This window comes from Saimiri boliviensis, chromosome 18 (assembly GCF_048565385.1).
Source record: "Saimiri boliviensis isolate mSaiBol1 chromosome 18, mSaiBol1.pri, whole genome shotgun sequence".
NCBI lineage: Eukaryota > Metazoa > Chordata > Mammalia > Primates > Cebidae > Saimiri > Saimiri boliviensis.
This window is the reverse complement of record NC_133466.1, coordinates 46,616,539-46,633,168: the sequence shown is the minus strand read 5'-3', so window position 1 is coordinate 46,633,168 and position 16,630 is coordinate 46,616,539. Positions and strand designations below refer to the sequence as shown.

At 39.8% G+C, this 16,630-nt stretch overlaps 1 protein-coding gene, 1 long non-coding RNA gene and 1 other non-coding gene across 4 annotated transcripts in view; all 3 read left to right on the top strand.

Annotated features, from left to right (window-relative positions):
* The window catches only part of LOC141581980 (uncharacterized), a 1,111,619-nt gene that overhangs the window by 1,010,793 nt on the left and 84,196 nt on the right, over positions 1-16,630 (top strand). The gene's annotated exons all lie outside the window — the stretch shown is intronic.
* LOC141582063 (uncharacterized) overlaps positions 1-16,630 on the top strand; it is a 92,514-nt gene that overhangs the window by 67,820 nt on the left and 8,064 nt on the right. The gene's annotated exons all lie outside the window — the stretch shown is intronic.
* Positions 9,615-9,721, top strand: LOC141582104 (U6 spliceosomal RNA). The gene has a single exon (XR_012514935.1). It is a non-coding gene; the product is annotated as a U6 spliceosomal RNA (small nuclear RNA).

Sequence of the window (16,630 nt, the reverse complement as noted above, 5' to 3'; positions counted from 1 at the left end):
CCTCATTGGTTGTTTTGCCAGGTTTGTCAAAGATCAGATGGTTGTACATGTGTGGTGTTTTTTCTGGGGTCTCTATTTTGTTCCATTGGTCTATGTCTCTGTTTTGGTACCAGTACCATGCTGTTTTGATACCAGTACCATGCTGTTTTGATTACTATAGCCTTGTAGTATAGTTTGAAGTCTGGCAATGTGATGTCCCTGGCTTTGTTCTTTCTGCTTAGAATTGTCTTGGCTATGTGGGATCTCTTGTGATTCTATATGAAGTAGAAAGTGTTTTTTTTTTTCAGTTCTGTGAAGAAGTTCATTGGTAACTTGATGGAGATAGCATGGAATCTATAATTACTTTGGGCAGTATGGCCATTTTCATGATACTGATTCTTCCTAACCCTGAGCATGGAATATTTCTCCATCTGTTTGTGTCCTCTGTTATTTTGTTGAGCAGTGGTTTGTAGGTCTCCTTGAAGAGGTCCTTTACATCCTTTTTTAGTTGTATTCCTTGGTATTTTATTCTCTTTGTAGCAGTTGTGAATGGGAGTTTACTCTTAATTTGGCTCTATGTTTGTCTGTTGGTATATAGGAATGCCTGTGACTTCTACACAATTATTTTGTATACTGAGACTTTGCTGAAGTTGCTTATCAGTTTCAGAAGATTTTGGACTGAGACCATGGTCTTCTAAATATACAATCATGTCATCTGCAAATAGATACACTATGACTTCCTTATTTCATAATCGATTACCCTGTATTTCTATTTCTTGGCTGATTGCTCTGGCTAGAATATCCAATAATATGTTGAATAGGAGTGGTGAGAGAGGGCATCCTTGTCCAGTGCCTGATTTCAAAGGAATTCTTCCAGCTTTTGCCCGTTCAGTATGATATTGAACTGAACAAGCTGTAGGCTTGTCATACATAGCTTTTATCATTTTATGCTAAATTCCGCCAGTAACTAGTTTATTGAGAGTTTTTACCATGAAGCGCTGTTGAATTTTATCAAAGACCTTCTCTGCATCTATTGAGATAATCATGTGGTTTTGGACTTTGGTTCCTTTATGTGATGGACTACATTTATGGATTTGCATATGTTCAACCAGGCTTGCATTCCTGGGGTGAAGCCTACTTGTTCGTGACAGATAAGCTTCTAGATGTGCTGTTGCAGTCAGTTTGCCAGTATTTTATTGAAGATTTTTTCATCGATATTCATCATGGAGATTGGGCTGGAGTTTTCTTTTTTAGTTGAGTCTCTGCCAGGTTTTGGTATCAGGATGATGTTGGTCTCACAAAATGAGTTAGGGAGGATTCTCTCTCTTCGTATGGATTGATAGTTTCAGAAGGAATGAAACCAGCTTCTTTTTGTATTTCTGGTAGAATTCATCTGTGAACCCTCTGGACCTGGACTTTGTTTGGTTGGTAGGCTATTGATTCCTGCCTCTACTTCAGCCCTTGTTATTGATCTACTCAGGGTTTCAACTTCCTCCTGGTTTCGTCTTGGTAGAGTACAAATGTCGAGGAATTTATTCATTTCATCCAGGTTTACTGGTTTATATGCATAGAGTTATTTGTAGGAATCTCTGATTGTAGTTTGTATTTCTGTGGAGTCGGTGATGATATCCCCTTTATCGTTTTCTATTGCATCTATTTCATTCTTCTCCCTTTTCTTTTTTATTAATCTGGCTAGGGCTCTGTCTATTTTGTTGATCTCTTCAAAAAATCTGCTCCTGGACTTATTGATTTTATGAAGGGCTTTTTGTGTCTCTGTCTCCTTCAGTTCTGTTCTGATCTTAGTTAATTCTTGTCTTCTGCTAGCTTTTGAGATTTTTTTGACCTTTCTCTTCTAGCTCTTTTAATTTTTACAATAGAGTGTCAATTTTAGATCTTTCCTTGCTTCTCTAGTTGGCATTTATTACTATAAATTGCCTTCTCGACACTGCTTTAAAAGTGTCCCGGAGATTCTGGCACGTTGTGTCTTTGTTCTCATTTGTTTCAAAGAACATCTTTATTTCTGCCTTCATTTCATTGTTTATCCAGTCGACATTCAGGAGCCAGTTGTTCTATTTTCATGAAGTTCTGCAGTTCTGAGTTAGTTTCTTAATTCTGAGTTCTAATTTGATTGCATATGGTCTGAGAGACGGTTATGATTTCATTTGTTTTGCATTTACTTAGGAGTGATTTATTTTAAATTATGTGGTCAGTTTTAGAGTAGGTGCTGTGTGGTGCTGAGCAGAATGTATATTCTATGGATTTGGGTTGGATATTTCTGTAGATGTCTATTAGGTCTGCTTGGTCCAGATCTGAGTTCATGTCCTGGACCTCCTTCTTAATTTTCTGTCTCAATGATATGTCTAACAGTGACAATGGAGTGTTAAAGTATCCCATTATTATTATGTGGGAGTCTAAGTCTCTTTGTAAGTCATTAAGGACTTGCATTATGTTCCTCGGTGCTACCCTGGTGCTCCTGTATTGAGTGCATAAATATTTAGGATCGTTAGCTCTTCTTGTTGCATTGATCCTTTTACCTTTATGTAATGCCCTTCTTTGTGTCTTTTGATCTTTGTTGTTTTAAAGTCCATTTTATCAGAGACTAGGATTGCAGCTCCTGCTTTTTATTTGCTCTCAATTTGCTTGACACGTCTTTCTGCATCCCTTTATTTTTAGCCTACATGTGTCCTTGCACAAGTGATGGGTTTCCTGAATACAGAACACTGATGGGTTTTGACATTTTATGCAATCAGATGGTCTATGTCTTTTAATTGGGTCATTTAGTCCACTTACATTTAAGGATAATTTTGTTATGTGTGAATTGGATACTGCCATTTTGACGCTAGCAGGCTGTTTTGTCCTTTAGTTGACACATTGTCTTCATTGTGTCGATGGTCTTTACCATTTGGTACATTTTTGGAGTGGCTGTTACTGATTGTTCCTTTCCTTGATTAGTGCTCCTTTCAGGAGCTCTTGTAAGGCAGGCCTGGTGGTGAGAAAATCTCTCAGTAATTGCTTGTCCATAAAGGATTTTCTTTCTCCTTCGAATGTGAAGCTTAATTTGGTTGGATATTAAATTCTAGGTTGACAGTTCTTTTCTCTAAGGATGTTGAATATTGGCCCCCACTCTCTTCTGGCTTGTAGGTTTTGTGTGGACAGATCCACTGTGAGTCTGGTGGGCTTCCCTTTGAGGGTAACCCGACTTTCTCTTTTGCTGCCCTCAGCATTTTTTCCTTCATTTCGACCCTAGTGAATCTGACGATTATGTGTCTTGGGGTTGCTCTTCTTGAGGTATATCTTTGTGGTGTTCTCCATACTTCCTGGACTTGAATAGTGGCCTGCATTGCTGGGTTGGGGAAGTTCTCCTGGATAATATCCTGAAGAGTGTTTTCCAGCTTGCATTCATTCTTTCTGTACACTGAGGTGTGCCTATCAAATGTAGATTAGGTCTTTTCACATAATCCCATATTTCTTGGAGGCTTTGTTCATTTCTTTTCACTCTTTCCTCTCTATTCTTGCCTTCTTATTTTACTTCATTGCATTGATTTTCAATCTCTGATACTTTTTCTTCTGCTTGGTCAGTTCTGCCTTTGAAACTTGTGTATGCTTCATGAAGTTGTTGTGGTGTGTTTTTCAGCTCCATCAAGTCGTTTCTATTCTTCTCTAATCTATTTATTCTAATCAGTATATCATCTAACCTTTTTTCTAGGTTCTTAGTTTCTTTACATTGGGTTAGCACGCGTTCTTTTAGCTCTGAGAAGTTTGTTATTACCCACCTTCTGAAGCCGATTTCTGTCAATTCATCAGATTCATTCTCCATCTATCTTTGATCCTTAGCTGGTGAGGAGTTATGATCCCTTAAATGAGAAGAAGTCTTCTGGTTTTTGGTGTTTTCTTCCTTTTTGCGCTGGTTTCTTCCCATCTTAGTGGCTTTATCTACCTGTGGTCTTTGTACTTGGTGACTTTCAGGTGGGGTCTCTAAATGGATGCCCTTTTTATTGATATTGAAGCTGTTTCTTTCCACTTAGTTTTCCTACTAACAGTCAGGCCCCTCTGCTGCAGGATCACTGGAGGTGCTGTCAAGATCCCACTCACCTGGAGATCACCCGTGGGGCTGCAGAACAGCAAGGGTTGCTGCCAGTTTCTGCCTCCGCTATCCTCATACCAGAATGGTACCCACCAGATGTTGGCCTGAGCTTTCCTTTATGAGGTGTCTTTTTGTGTATATGGGGCTCAGAGAATTGCTTGAGGAGACATTCTGTCCCTTATAAGAGCTCAAGTGCTGTGCTGGGAGTTCCGTTGTTTTGTACAGAGCTGCTGAGCTGGTACCTTTAACTCTGCTGCAGCTGAACTCATAACCTGCTGTTTTCCCAGGTGCTCTGTCCTAGGAAGGTCAGCCTTATTTATAAGTTCCTGCCATGCTGCTGCCTTTTTTCTTAGATGCCCTGCCTGGCACAAAGTAGTCTGCATTGGTAGTGGCAGACTGCCTTGGTATTGGGGGATGCCCTTCCCCCCACGAAGTTGGGCCATCCCAGTTCCAGCTGCACTTTTTGTGAAACTCTTAATCCAGAGTGTTTCAGATTTCTTGTCTCGTGGGTGTGGTACCCATCAAGCCAGATCCCATCACCTGGTTTCCTGTCTCAGCCCCCTCCCTTTCAGTTGAATGGACAGCTCTGTCTCCCAGGCATTCCAGGCACCAGTTGAAATGGCCACCCAAACTTTTGTGAGTTTCTTTGTCCTGATGCATCCCTGGCTGAAACTGCTGAAATGAAAACTCATGGCACTTTTATGCTCAGGAATCTCCTGGTCTGTTGGCAGTGAAAACTTCTTTGGAAATGTAGTGAGCACTCACTCTCTGCACTGTTCTTGCTGGGAACTACATTCCGAAGATGTTCCTATTCAGGCATCGTGGATCTTCCTTAATCTTATGATTTCTAAGAAAAACTCTATAAGTCCTATCTTATTTATTATTAATATTTTGAATTAAATATTATTTAATATTTAATGTTTCTTTTGTATTATGTGTTTACACCACAGACGTAACGGTGATTTTCTGGAGGATCACTAGAACTAGCATCAGACAACATAGGGAAAATTCTTCACAATATACTATATACATCTGTGTGTATTACACACATGTACAGGTAAATACACACACACACACATATATATACACACCTATATACATACACACACACACAAACACACACACACACACACACGTTTATTTTGAAACAGAGTCTCACACAGGCTGTCGCCCAGGTTGGAGTGCAATGGCATGATCTCAGCTCACAGCAACCTCCACCTACTGGTTCACGTAATTCTCCTACCTAAACCTTTTGAGTAGCTGGGATTACAGGTGCACACCACCATTCCTGGTTAATTTTTTTATTTTTAGTAGAGACGAAGTTTCCCTATGCTGGCCACACTGGTCTCGAACTTCTGACCTCATGATCCATGCACCTCAGCAGCTAGGATTATAGGTGTGAGCCACTGCGCCCAGCCACATGTAGAAGTGCAGTACTACATAGAACACTGAACATTACATGCTGCTGGGATTACAGGTGTGAGCCACAGTATCCAGCTGCATATATTTTTTTATTTCTCTTTTTAAGAATTCTGATCTTAAATGAGTTCACAGTTGGATGTAGAAGCGCAATGCTTAGATGCAGATGTGTACATATAGGATACAAAACTTAGATTTAAGTTATGAATAAATGTAATTCTTATAACTGACTATAACAGTATTAGAAAAGTCATATATTGATAAAACCTTCTTCAGAAAAAGGAACTTGAAAACTTAGAGGAACTGCTTCTGTCCAAATATATGCATAGCTAAGGCTCTTACAATGGTGTGGTTTATAGGATAGATATCAGAGTGTAAATCCAATTTTTAAAACGTAGTCAAATGTATTAATCTTATATTTTTTGCCTATGATTATTTTGTTATTCAGAGAAAGGCTTTTCCAATTCCAAAATTCTTTAAAATCCTCTAGTGATTTATTTTTCGTGGTGTTTAAATCAATATTGAAACTTTCTGGAATTTACACTCTATTAGGTTTGAAGATTTGTTCAACTTTTTTTCAGTTACATATTCACCATGGGAATTCTTTCATTATACAAATATACATCTTATGCTTTAAATTCAGAGGAAATTATGATATGTTATTCTATTGTGTGCTAACTAAAATGTTGCTTTGTTGACTTAGAATTCTCTTAGCCATAAGAAAGAAAAAGATCTCTTGCATGAAAATAGCATGTTCTGGGAAAAAAATTGCCATGCTTAGACTGGAACTAGACAAAATTCAACAGCAGAACCTGCTAAGGGAAAAAAATTTTTTTTGGAGGACATTGAAAGTGTGAAAGAAAAGAATGCTAATATTCAAAAGGCTATAAAATTGGATAAGGAAGAATGAACAAAGACAGTATTTAAAGACAGTGGACAGCTTAGCATTTTGACAACGAAGAATAAAATGGTCAGTTCTGAATTGGAAAATGTGAGACACAACTAGGAAACGCTGGAAATGAAAATTCAGTCATGTCCTTGTAGACTGGCTACTGCTCTACATGACTGTGACCAAAGCCAGATAGCAGAAAGAGACTTCTTTCCAGAGAACAAAACCTCAACAGGTTTATTTACAGGAGACAATGAATTCTCATACATCTAACCTGAAAGAGAACAGCAAGATTCTTTCTGAACAACTGTAATGCTTATTGTAAAAATTAACAGCCTAAAAATTCAGCTCCATCACACAAGGTAAACTGTGAAAGAAAAGACAGGACAGGCTGCCATCTTTCCTGTTGGAGGAACTTAATTATTCCAGCCTGTGGGCATTGGAGAGTACAAACCGACCTGGGGCAGAAGAGTTCCCGCAGCACAGCACAGCTGCTTTACCAAATCATGGCCAGACTGCTTCTGTCAGCAGGCACCTGATCCTGTTCCTTCTTACTGAACAGGACCTCCCACCTGGTGCTTACAGCTACCCTCACAGGTGTTCCCTGGCCTATGGAGATATGAAACATTCCTTAGACAGAGCTCCCACAGAGAAAGGCAGGCCACCATCCTTGTTATTTGGATGACTAGGTTCTGGCCTTAGGGCTTTGTAGAACCCAAGCTGACCAGGGGTGTAAGTGGTAGCTCAGCACAGCAGAGCCACCTTGCAAAAACATGGCCAGACCCTTGTTTAAGTCAATCCCCAACCACATTTTTAGTCACTGGGTACAGCTTTTCAACCAGGGTCTCTGGCTGCCTTCACTGCTGTTCTCTGGCTGACAGATGTTTCAGGCCTCCTTGAATCAGAGCTTCCAGAGAGAGGACCAGACTGTAATCTTTGTTGTTTGGGCAACTCAGCCATTTCAACCTTGGGACTTCAGAGTGTCTGAGGGAACCAGGGGCTGAAGTGAACCCCCAGCACAGCACAACTGCTCTACAGAAACATGGCCAGACTTTTTTAAAAGCAAGTCTCTGATCTTGTTCCTCCTGACTAGACAAGACTTCTGAGCTTGTTTCCAGCCACCTCTCGTAGTTGTGTCCAGATTGGCAACAGGATTGTACCTCAGTGGTACAGAGGTCCCAGAGGAAGAGGCAGGCTATTATCTTTGTCTTTTTGCAGGCTTCGCTAGTGATACCTTGAGTCGCTGGAAGATATGAGGCAATTAGGTACTGGAGTGGACCCCCAGTATACCACAGCAGCCTTATGGGAAAGTGGCTGAACCGTTACGTGGGTGCTGGCTTCCAAATCTCCTCAATGAGCAGGTCCTCCTGGCTTGGGTCTTTATCCAGGACCCCACTGAAGCCAACAAGCCAGTAGCAACTTGGCAATTTCTTGGACAGAGCTTCACAGATCGACTGAAATCCTCTCTGCCACTGCCTCTGCAGTGGATCTGCCCTTGTTACGTTCAGAATATCAAGAAAGCAAAGACCCTAAGTGCCATATTGATAACTCTAACAAGCTGCAGTTGACCCAAGGAACAAGGCAGTCCATCTCTTGTGGATACCACTTACCCCCCACTGCTTATCACTGGACAGGGAACTCTGGCTTGGGCCCATAGAACAGACCCTCTATCCTGTGATGATTACACTAAGTGATGGCTAACTCACATCTCTCTGGGGTAGAGCCCGCAGGAGACAAGCAAAGTGATGGAGCAGGAAGCCAGCTGAAGTGAAGCCCAGAGGGCAGGCACAGCTATCTCTCTAGGCTCTACTGGGTCTTATGAGACACTTTATCCCAGCACTTTAGGACTGTGGAGGTCTGATCAGCCACATCTCATGTGAAGATTGCCCAGCAGAGATCACGTATGTGATTTTCCCTATTAATAAAAGGAGACTTGCTTAAAAAAGAAGTCTGGCCACGTTTTTGTAGAGCAGCTGTGCTGTGCTGGGGCCTCACTTTTCAGAGAGTTATCAGAGGCGTGATATCTACTGGGCATTCTTGCACATGAGATGAAGCTGGTCTGACCTCAGCACTCCTTAGTCTGCTTGCCTCTCCCAGGGCCCCAGCCTGGCCACACCTGCCTACAGGGCACTCTCAGCTGCCCACACCTTTGTTTCTGTGCCAGTGGACCATGCCTGAGCAGTGAAGAGATGCAGCAAATTGGACTCTTCAGGCACGGACCCGCCTCTACATTGCCTCTCCATAGTGAAGCTCTTTATACAAAAACGTCCTACGTCACTTTGCTGGTGTGTGTTTACATGAGTGGATTTTGCTGCACTTGCCCTACCAGCACATGGGAATGTAGCACGCACTTCAACCCACACCAACTCCCATTGAAGAAAGAGCCATGGTAGGCAGAGGAACAAAATCACAACCTCTGCCAACACCTTCTCCTTGTGCTAATTCTGTGCACGAAAAGGGAATGCTAATATACGTTGAGTGGTCCTTGCTGCTTAGGGGGTCACAGAGATGGCACCCAGACATGCACAGGCCAGCACCCCAGCCTGAACCAACACTACCTCCAATGCAACAGCACACACAGAAGGGGTATTCTGGCCGCCACCAAGCTGTCTTGCCTCCACCACTTCCACCACTGGGCAAATGCCAACAGGGAAGCAGGCAGTTTTGCATCTGCTAACACTCTGCCACAGCTGCCCCACTTTGCTGCCTTCAGTGCAGTATACTCCAAACTTTGAGGAGCCAGAGAACAAAGTTGAGACCCAATATCAGTTTCCCAGAGTTAAAGCACACAGCCCAGGAATTGAGAGGTGAATTTTGGCCCCCTAAAATCCTCCAAAACCAAAGGCAGCTGCCTGATTCTACTTTAAACCACAATCAAACCCTCAAGATGATCAAATATGATAAAAGAAAAATTTCCTGTGCAAAGGTCAGCAACCTCAAAGGTTGAAAGTGAATAAGCTCATAAAGATGAGGAAGAATCAGTTGAAGAACACTGAAACGCAAGAAGTCAGCATGCCTTCTTTCCTCCAGATGATTACATCAACTGTTCAGCCTGTTCAAGTTTTCAGAACTGGCCAGAGGCTGACATGTATGCAATGATACAAGTAGAATTCAGAATGTGGGTAGAAACAAGGTTCACTAAGTGAAAGAAGTATGTCATCATCCAATGCAAGGAGGCCAAAAATCATTGTAAAACATCGCAGGAGCTAACAGGCAATATATCCAGTATAAACAACATTACTGGTGCTCACTTTGGCAGCACATATATTAAAATTGGAATGATTCAGAGAAGATTAGCATGGCCCCTGCTCAAGGAGGACCTAAAAATTCATGAAGCATTCCATATTTGTAGAAAGAATCAATATCTTGAAAATGGCCATACTACCCAAAGTAATTTATAGATTCAATGCTGTCCCCATCAAGCTACCAATGATCTTATTCACAGAACTGGAGAAACCCACCTTAAACTTCATATGGAAGCAAAAGAGAGTGTGGATATCCAAGACAATGCTAAGCACAAAGAACAAAGCCAGAGGCATCATGCTACCCAATTTCAAACTATAATACAAAGCTACAGTAATCAAAACAGCATGGTACTGGTACTAAAACAGAGAAATAGAGTAATGGAACAGAACAGAGGTCCTGGTGGCAATGCCACACATATACAACCATCTCACCTTTGATAAACCTGACAAAGACAAGCAATGGGAAAAGGATTTCTTGTTTAATAATTGTTGTTGGGAAAACAGGCTACCAGTGTCCAGAAAGCAGAAACTGGACCTCTTCCTGATACCTTACAGTAGAATTACCTCCAGATGGATTAAAGATCTAGACATAAGACCTAATGCCATAAAATAATCTAGACAAAAAATAGGCAAAGCCATTCAGGACATAGGTGTAGGCAAGTACTTCATGACTAAAACACCAAAAGCATTGGCAACAAAAAGGAAAATAGACAAATGGGACCTTATTAAACTCCAGAGCTTATGTACAGCCAAAGAAACCATCATTAGAGTGAACCAGCAACCAGCAGAATGAGAAACAATTTTTGCAATCTACCCATCTGACAAATGGCTGATATCCATAATCTACAAAGAAATAAAACAGATTTACAAGGAAAAAAACAAGCAAACCGGTTCAAAAGTGGACAAAGGATATGAACAGACACTTTTGAAAAGAAGATATATATGAGGCCAATAAACATGTGAAAAAATACTCATCATCACTGGTTATTAGAGAAATCAAAACCACATTGAGATATCACCTCATGCCAGTTAGAATGGTGACCATTAAAAAATCTGGAGACAACAGATACCAGAGAGCATGTGGAGAAATAGGAACACTTTTACACTGTTGCTAGGAGTACAAACTAGTTGAACCATTGTGGAAGGCAGTGTGGCACTTGCTCAAGGGCCTGGAAATTGTAATTCCATTTGACCCAGCAATCCCATTACTGGGTATATACCCAAAGGCTTATAAATCATTCTATTATAAAGAAACATGCACACGTATGTTCACCGTGGCACTGTTTACAATGGCAAAGACCTGAAAATAACCCAAATGTCCAGAGATGATAGACTGGACAAGGAAAATGTGACACACATACACCATGGAATATTATGCAGCCACAAAAAACGACGAGTTTATGTCCTTTGTAGGGACATGAATCAATCTGGAAACCATCATTCTCAGCAAAGTGACAGAAGAAAGAAAATCCAACACTGCATGTTCTCACTCATAGGCAGGTGATGAATAATGAGAACACATGGACACAGGGAGGGGTGCATCACACACTGGGGTCTTTTTGGGGGTGGCCAACAGGGGGACACCAGGGGTTGGGGTGTTCAGGGAGGGATTACCTGAAGAGAAATGCCAGATGTATGTGACTGGATGGAGGCAGGAAACCACATTGCCATATGTGTACCTATGCAACAATTCTGCATGATCTGCATGTGTACCCTATAACCTGAAGTACAGCTTTTAAAAAAAGAATAAACTGATGTGATGAGCTGAAAAGCACACTACATGAATTTTTATAATGCAGCCACATGGTAATTGTGTGTGATTGCCTTATAAAAATTTTTGTAATGTGTGTGGGCACCCAAGGGTGCCCTGTAAGCAGGTGTTGCCAGGCTGGGGTCCTGGGAGAGGCAAGCAGACTAAGGAGTGCTGAGGTCAGACCAGCACCATCTCATGTGCAAGACCAGCTAGTAGAATAGATCAAGCAAAGGTAAGAGTCTCAGAGCTTGAAAACTGGCTTTCTGAAAGAAAAGAGGCAAGAATGGGGGAAAAGAATAAAAAGGAATGAACAAAACCTTTGAGAAATAAAGTATTATGTAAAAAGGTGAAATATATGCCATATTAATGTACCTGAAAGAGATGACAAAAATGTAACCAAATTGGAAAACATGTTTCAGAATATCATTCATCAGAATTTCCCCAACCTAGCCAGGCAGAACAACATTGAATTCAGGAAATCTAGAGAACCTCAGATATGCCACAAGAAGAACATCTCTAAGACACATAATCATCAGGTTCTCCAAGATGAAAATGAAATAAAACTTGTCAAAGGCAGCTAGCGAGAAAGACAAGGTCACCTACAAAAGGAATCCCATCAGACTAACAGTGAACTGCTCAGCTGAAACCCCACAAGCCAGAAGAGATATTCAACTACTTAAAGAAAAAAATTTCAACCTGGAATTTCAAGTCCAGCAAAACTAAGTGTCATAAGTGAAGGAGAAATAAGATCATTTTCAGTCAAGCAAATGCTGAGGGAATTCATTACCAGCAGATCTATCTTACAAGAGCTCCTGAAAGTAGAATTTAATATGGAAAGAAAAGATCATCACCAGCCACTACAAAAATGCACTGAATTACACAGACCAGTGATGCTAAAAAAACAAACCACGTACACAAGTCTGTGAAGTTATCAATTAGGAGCATGATGACAGGATCAAATACTTACATATCATTGCTAACTTTAAATGTAAATGGGCTAAATGCTCCAAGTGAAAGACATAGGGCGACAAGATAGATAAAGAGCCAAGACTCATTTGATTATGCTGTCTTTAAGAGACCCATCTCAAATGAACTCCCACACATAGGCTCAAAATGAATGGAGAAAAATCCTTCAAGTAAATGGGAAACAGAAAAAAGCAGGTGTTGCAATCCTGGTTTCTGACAAAACAGGCTATACGAACAAAGATAAAAAGAGAAGGGCATGGGCCCGGCGCGGTGGCTCAAGCCTGTAATTCCAGCACTTTGGGAGGCCGAGGCGGGCGGATCATGAGGTCAAGAGTACAAGCCAATCCTGGCCAACATGGTGAAACCCCATCTCTACTAAAAATACAAAAAAAAAAAAAAAAATTAACTGAGCATGGTGGCATGGTCCTGTAGTCCCAGCTACCTGGGAGGATGAGGCAGGAGAATTGCTTGAACCCAGGACACAGAGGTTGCAGTGAGTTGAGATTGCACCACTGCACTCCAGTCTGGTGCCTGGCAACAGAGCGAGACTCTACCTCAGAAGAAAAAAAAAAGAGAGAGAAGGACATTGCCAATGTGGCCCTGACCTTTGATAAATGTCATTATTGCTTGATACCAACCTGGGCTATCCTTATTGTTCAAACCAACAGGATAGATGATTTGCTGAGGTTTGGGAGCTTCTGCCCCCTGGAGAGTCCCAGATCTCCCAAAATTTGGTTCAGAGCTAAGGTTGATTTTGCTTTACAGCTCCTTTTGTGAAGTTTTTCTCATTTCCGGTAAGGAAGACAAGTTGTTCTGCTTCCATGATGGTGGAGAGCAGGCACTTCCTTTCTTGAGTCTCAGCTTGCTTCTGACAGGAAAGGTGAGTGTGAATTTTTTCCTGTTTCTAAGATGGTAGAGAACAGTCATCAGCCTGAGCCTTATTTCCAAGTAAGTGGCTAAATTAGAGATTTGTCTTAAAATTTTTCCTTAATGACGAAAAGTTAAGATTACCAACCACTTAGTTTTAATTTCTCCTTAACATTAAGACACTCAGTAATCATATTTATTGTGCATTTTTTAATTTTGCTTAACTTTTTTTATTTATTTATGTTTGAGATTTTATTTCACTTTTCTTTCATCAAGTATGACCATATCTTTCTGACTTGGTCAAATCCAAGGGAATGTTCCAAATTTTGGGAAGCAAGTCATCTGAATTGGCTAAAACTCTTATAGCTGCCAAGTATGTATTTTCTAGTTTGTAGAAATTTCTTCTTTTTTTTTTTTTTTAACCTAAGAGTTTCTGTCCACATTAGGCCATCTTTTATCAGCCAAGGCCAGACTGAAGGAGCAGTGGTGACCTTCCAATCCTAAGATTCTGCCCTGTTCCCTACAGCATCCTGAGTTTGGTTCCTAAATCTAATTCTTTCTGGTTTGATATTTGTTACTTTTTAAATATCAGCAGTTTGTCCCAGCTATGATGTGGTAGTAAGAGATTCGAAAGGATTTTCTTTAAGAGCTTTATAATTAAAAGCATATTTCTTTTATTATTATTATCATCAACCTATGATCTACCTTAGGTATTTCTCCTAATCCTATCCCTCCCCTAGGCCCATCTGAAACAGGCCCAGGTGTGTGATATTTTCCTCCCTGTGTCCATGTACTCTCATTGTTCAACTCCCACTTATGAGTAAGAACACGTGGCATTTGGTTTTCCGTTCTTGTGTCAGTTTGCTGAGAATGATGGTTTCTAGTTTCATCCATGTCCCTGAGAAGAACATGAACTCATTCTTTTTCATGGCTGTGGGTGTATATGTGTGACATTTTCCTTATCCAGTTTATTATTGATGGGCATCTGGGTTGGTTCCAAGTTTTTGCTGTTGTGAACAGTGCTGCAGTAAACATATGTGTGCATATGTCTTTGTGGTAGAATGATTTATAATCCTGTGGGTATATACCCAGTAGTGGGATTGCTGGGTCCAATGGCATTTCTATTTCTAGATCGTTGAGGAATCACCACACTGTCTTCCACAATGTTTGAACTAATTTACACTCCCACCAACAGTGTAAAAGATTTCCTACATCTCTACATCCTCTCCAGCATCTGTTGTTTTCTGACTTTTTTAATTATTGTTTTTCTGAAATGACAAGTGATGATGAGCTTTTCATCATATATTTGTTAGCTTCATAAATGTCTTCTTTCCAGGAGTGTCTGTTTATATTCTTTGCCTACTTTTTGATGGAGTTGGTTTTTTCTTGTAAATTTAAGTTCTTTGTAGATTCTGTATATTAGTCCTTTGTCAGATGGATAGATTGCAAAAATGTTCTCCCATTCTGTGGGTTGCCCATTCACTCCGATGATAGTTGTGTTTTGTTTCATTTTAGTTTTCTGTGCAGAAGCTTTTTAGTTTAGTTTAATTCTGTGCAGAAGCATTTGTCAATTTTGACATTTATTGCCATTGCTTTTGGTGTTTTAGTCATAAAGTCTTTGCCCATGCCTATGTTCTGAATGGTATTGCCTAGGTTTTTTTCTAGGGTTTTCATCATTTTAGGTCTTCACTTTTAGTCTTTTCCCCATCTTGTGTTAATTTTTGTATAAGGTGTAAGTAAGGGGTCCAGTTTCAGTTTTCTGTACATGGCTACCCAGTTTTCCCAACACCTTTTATTAAATAGGTAATCCATTCCCGATGGTATTTTTGGTCTAGTTTGTCAAAGTTCAGATGGTTGTAGATGTGTGGCATTATTTTTGAGGGCTCTGTCCCATTCCATTGCTCTATATATCTGTGTTGGTTCCAGTACCATGCTGTTTTGGTTACTTTAGGCTGGTAGTATAGTTTGAAGTCAGGTAGCATGATGTCTCCAGTGTTGTTCTTTTTGATTGGCTATGCGGGCTCTTTTTTCATCCCATATGAAATTAAAGGCAGTTTTTGGCAATTCTGTGAAGAAATTGTAAATGGTAGCTTGATAGGAATAGCATTGAATCTATGAATTAGTTTGAACCATGGGGCCATTTTTATAATATAGATTTTTTGCATCCATGAGCATGGATTTTTAAAATGTGTTTGTGATGTCTCATATTTCTTTGAGCAAAGGTCTCCTTTAAGAAGAACTTTGAGTACGGACCCAGGAAGGACAAGGCAGCTGTCTTGGTTCTCCGTGAGTCCATGCTTAACATTGAACTTATATTCCTTTAAATATCAGTTGTTTCTCCAATTTAAGTTCATAGTAGTTGTAACTGATGGGTTGTCATAGGTAACTTGACTTACACCATGGAGTTCATTCAAACTGCATATATAAACAGTTTCAGTATTGGCTGATTTAGAATGACAGTCTGACAAAATGTTTTCTTGGTATTCAATTAAGTTTTCTTCTACTTGGGTAGGAGTTTAAAAAACAAGTAAGACTTTTCATTAAAATTCCAGGAAATCTTACACAGTCCTTAAAGTATTTGTGATAATTTGACAAAGGATGTGATTCTAAACTTTCCAGAAATCTGTATTCAAGAGCTCTTTTTCGTGGTCTTTCCATTATTTAAGGAACCTCCTAAAAGACAGCATATTCTAGGACATTTTGTGCTTGTGAAGTTTTCAGAAACTGCATCAGTATTAAGCAGTTAAGTGTGGAGATGATGTTAAATAGTTATAGTTACATGATTGACAAGAAAGTTTGTTCATTTCTGTGGTCTACAATTTATCATGGAAACAATATAATTGATAGCACATATTTCGGCATATTAGAATTTTAGGAATTTCATACAATTTTCAAACATATATTAACATTGCCTAGAATACAATGCGAAGAAAGTCAAATATTTCTTATTGTGACAGTGCTCCTCATGTAACAACATGTCAAATAATTCCATATACTTCTCTTTTGGATTTTTCAGTGCCCTCTTGTGCATTCCAAATTAAGAAGTCAAAAAGACTTAATTTTGAAGATAAAATTGGATTTGGGGAAGTGTATCAAATATATTAATATTGATATAAATATACTAAAGGGCTAAAATATTTGATATAAAATGGAATGCCAGGTCACAGTAAGTCATTCATTTAGCCAAAATGGTAACTCAAAAATGTTTAAAGGCAAAAGCCTTTACTCATTGATAGAAGACTCAGCTTTTCAAGCAATGTGTGTCTTTCCCTTCTTTTTCCTGTAATTTGAGGAGAGACAGAAATCTTTTTTATTCTTTAATATTATGTTAAAATCATATTCAAGAAAGAAAGCCAAATTTCACTCTTGCATTAGTGTACTGTTAATGTCAACTCAAATTTTTAATAAAACCTTAAAGATGAATTCAT